This window comes from Mytilus galloprovincialis, chromosome 11 (assembly GCF_965363235.1).
Source record: "Mytilus galloprovincialis chromosome 11, xbMytGall1.hap1.1, whole genome shotgun sequence".
NCBI classification, from domain to species: domain Eukaryota; kingdom Metazoa; phylum Mollusca; class Bivalvia; order Mytilida; family Mytilidae; genus Mytilus; species Mytilus galloprovincialis.
In genome coordinates this window covers 81816407-81820926 of record NC_134848.1, presented here as the reverse complement: position 1 = coordinate 81820926, position 4520 = coordinate 81816407, and the positions used below count along the sequence as shown (strand labels likewise).

General features: G+C 33.1%; 1 long non-coding RNA gene across 1 annotated transcript; it reads right to left on the bottom strand.

The window, feature by feature from the left end:
• Window positions 1–1078: 1078 nt before the first annotated feature.
• Window positions 1079–3423, bottom strand: LOC143051435 (uncharacterized). The gene is made up of 3 exons (XR_012970771.1): window positions 3279–3423; window positions 1397–1650; window positions 1079–1152 (listed from the first exon to the last, which is right to left on the bottom strand). It is a non-coding gene; the product is annotated as an uncharacterized LOC143051435 (long non-coding RNA).
• Window positions 3424–4520: the final 1097 nt, after the last annotated feature.

Genomic DNA, 4520 nt, shown 5'->3' with positions numbered 1-4520 from the left:
ACAACATAGTTTTTTTTTATTCGTTTATGTGATGATAACTATAAGTTAAAATTAAGGGGAGAATACCAAAGAAATTATCAAACTCATTAGTCGAATATTCAAAAACTGCCATGGTAAAAAAAAAAAGAAAGAGACCGACAGAAAAACAATATTATAACAAAACAAACTTAGAACGCCTCAAAGTAATTTTTGTTTTCTCATTTATTTCTCACTATCATATCATTGCGTATTGGTGTGTGTTTCCTTTTCTACATTTGCAAGATGTACATGTATGTGAGATGAGAGAGATCTCACAAAACATGTTTAATCTCACCGTATGTTTGCGTCTGTCCTAGGTCATGAACCTCTGTCCTTTGCTAGTTTTGTGTGTTTTTTTTTATTTTGTTTATTCATATGTATGGGAGTTCAACATGTACAGTATGATGTCAATTTTCAGTGTGCTAGTACATATTTTACATGAGGGTCAGCTGAGGCACGCCTTAGGGTGCGGGATTTTCTCGTGCATTGAAAATCAACTGATGGTTTTCGTTTCATGTCTGTTCTTTGGCCGGGTTGTTGTATATTTTTAAAATATATTCTCCGTTTCCATTCACGATTCTAACATTATCAATCCTCTATTTGCTTTCAAAATATTTGATCTTGGGCATTCCTGGTAAATTGGAATCGATGATAGGATTGTTTTTTTATTTCATGCATAATTTTTAGGCCCTGTATAGCATACTGTTCGGTGTGAGCCAATAATCAGTGTTGAAGGCCGTGCATTGACCTATAATAGTTTACTTTTATAAATTGTTATTTGGATGGAGAGTTGTCTCATTGGCACTAACACCACATCTTCCTATATCAATTTAATATGTTTGATTTTCATTGATATTTCTACATATCAAATGATATCAAAACAGGTGTATTTGGTGCATGTGTGTTTAATTCTTTTTTTAAATTTACATTTTATTCAGTATAAATCATTTTGTAAATGTGTATATGCGGCACATGTAAACTTGTCTTGTGTATTTTCACTATGAATTATAAACAATTAGTGAGTTTTCAATAATTAACAAAACAAAGAGACCACAAATCATTTTAAATGCTTATTGGTATGTTTATCTAACTTATATATCCACTTTGTCGGTTTGGTCAACGTCTTTCTTTTTTCTACAATAGAAAATTATAAAATTTAAGAGTGATATATGAAACAGTATTATTTCTCATATCGTTCAATTGCTGTCCCTTTTCTAACTTAAATGCATTTAGTTGACGAAACAAACAGGATGTGGTATTATGATATGACGGCAAAACTTTAGTAAGTACTAAATGATATGGATATTGTTATTATCGGCTTTGACATTGTTTAACTAACTGTCAGAAAATTCACCGTTACTTTAACAGGCGTTCTTACCTTAAATTTCTATTCGAAATCCTTTGGTGGCAGGCTACTTCGTCCCATTCCGTAAACAGGCATTCCAGGGTAGATTTGAGGGTACTGTGGGAAAGTAGGAATTCCAGAACCACGTGACATAAATGATGTTTGATAATTGCTGAGATATTTACAACATGTGTTCCAGTATCTGGGGTAAAATGGAAGTAAACAAGTGTATCTCACGGTCCATTCCCTAGAACGACATCGCCGACGGCAAGTACACCATATTCTTCCTGTACAGGACAGAAATTGATTATGAAGGAGTTATAATTACATAAGATGTGTGGTTAATTATAATACTCTATTATGATTGGCTGACATCAATATCGTTTCAATCCGAAACGCCACTGTTAAGCACTACATTACGGACATTTTGTGGTGGTCCGTTTTTATAGGTTGAGAAAGACAAAGTGTCTGGAAAAAACAACCGACCTTCGACAGGAAAACTGACAATCCTAGTGAATTAAAATTGGAGTTGAATGCACCCGCACGAGAGGGGTTCGAACTCACAAGCTCAGTGTTGAGTATCTAATGATTACTATAGAAAGTACTTTAACCACTCGGACACCCTCACAGTTTTTGAATGTTCTTCGGTCAACGCGTTTTCACTTCAATGAATTTACAAACTAAAGCGTTCAATTCTAAATTGGACATTTACAAATGATGTTTCTCATACATGCATGCATGTATAATGCCATTTTGTAAAAAATATAATATCAGTAACAAAACGTGTTAACACATAACAATTGAAAAATATGGATTATTTTTCAATAAGCTATTATATAAAGTCGTTTATTAATATCAACTATGTTAGACAGGGCGTGTTTACCCAGAGCTTCTATTAGATCAGAATGTGAAGTTTAATAATCTGATTATACTGTAAGTGTGCTTTTTTCGCGGATTGTGTTATTTAAACAAGTTTGCGGGTATTTATTTTTTTGCGATTTTTTCTTTGAAATTACAAAACGTTTTATAGTTATAATTATTGCCTCGTGTGTAAATCTGATCTGTATTCAAAGTAAAATCGTAAATAGCCGTCGGGTATACTCTTTTACACACTTGGTGGTTAGTGCATGCATTTCAGAATGTAAAGAAGATGTTGGGTTAAGACCGGTATTGCAGGAGTCGCACTCGGTAAATGACAAACTGTAGTAACTTTGGTTATTTGTAAATAATCTTCGTGTGTATTTATTTTTGCTTGATTTATTTTCATAAAATCTAATTATAATTACAATTTTGTTTGTTATCAAATGACTAAAGCTAAAATATTGTCTGCAACTATACACACATGTTTGTAAATCGATCGATAGCAAAAGCAATAGACAGTCATATGGTTCATGGTAATCTCGAGTCATTATTGTTTCTTTGATCTGTAATTGTTTTTTACTTGTCACCTTTTGATATTAATCTAGTTTGTTTATTAATCGAATTAACAGGCTTGTAAACATGTCTTTTCATCGATGTAAGGTCAAGTTTACATGCATAGATAAACAGTACGTGTTTAGTTAGAAAGTTGGATATAGATTCGTGTGGGTTTTTTTTCGCGATAATAAACCAACAGCGAAATTACGTGAAAATAAATAGACCGCAAAAATCAATATAGTAATCGTATGGATAATTGTTCATCTCTTTTATCACCACCAATATAAGTAAAAAACAATTCACATGTGCATATGTATTTCTAAGTGTGAAGATTATACTTACCAATAAAAGTGGTTAGGTCTTTCTTTTTTTTTAAATGTGGGAAAGAGTTTCAAATTGTTAACAAAGTAATAAGTTAATATCTAATTAATGAAATATGTCGAATTAACGCTCAAATGTGGTATTGACTAGATTATAGAATTGTAAATGCAATACAAACCATATTGATTGCCCATCGGCTGTGACATTGGACTTATCGGCTGTCCCAATGGACTCATCGGCTGTCCCAATGGTCTCATCGGCTGTCCTATTGGACTCATCGGTATCGGTAGTTCGATTGGACTCGTTGGTGGTCCCCATGTACCCATTGGTTGTCCCGGTATACCCATTGGTTGTCCCTGTATACCAATTGGTTGTCCGATTGTACCCATCGGTTGCCCTATGCTAGCAAAGTATTCCGGTGTATGACTATGTATGGATGGCAAGACCGTAATCGCAATACACAGTAGAAGAGTTGGAAGTCCCATTGTCAAAACTACGTCAAGTGACTTGTGGTACACCTTGGTAAATCTGTAGCCAAATGTGCAGTGATTTGTCTCTCAGAAACAGTATATATACCCTTTACCTAAAAATTTAATGTAAAACAGACTTGAGCAAATTATTTTATTTATTGATTTTGTATAAAGTTCATCTTTGATCTGTCTTATTTATTTACATACTTTTTAATGAATTGCGGTTGAACAGATTTGATCAGAAACATAATGTGTACTTTTTAAAATGTACAAACGAAATTGTGTTTATTCATCAATTTAAGTTTAAACTTCTGATTAATATAGTGTGAATTTGAAGATTAACATGATTCGTGACGAACACGAGTCTTATATTTGGCTGTGTAACGTCATACACCCGATTTTACGTTAGAGCTGAAATTAAGGTAACAATGTGTTTGTCAGGGTGACAATTCAGTCCCATTACTTAAAATCTTTTTATCCTTCATGGGTGGATTTTACATTGATAAAAGTTTATCTATTGTTTCTGTTTTGTTTACACATCGTTGTCAAATTAATGGAATTAAATATGGCTGTCATAAAAGTGAGAGGGTTTAGCTATCTATAAAACCTGTTTCAATCATCCGTTTCTACATACAAAAATATCTGTAACAAGTCAGAAGTAGTTTTACAAAAAAATTATATTGAATTTTTCTCAGAGTAAGAAACTGTTACTCGTATCAACTATTTGATACTTACCTTTTTAGCTCAACTACCGTACATGATTAAGATAACTTTTTGCATCACTTGGCGTCCGTCGTTACAAAAATGTCTTCTCTAAAACTAGTAGGCCAAAGTTTACCAAACTTGCCAACAATATAATAAGTGTATTTAGTTTGACGAGTGTGTTCAATGACCACCGCTTGCAAACCAATATGACCGACATAGCTAGAAATATAACACAGGTTTTAAGA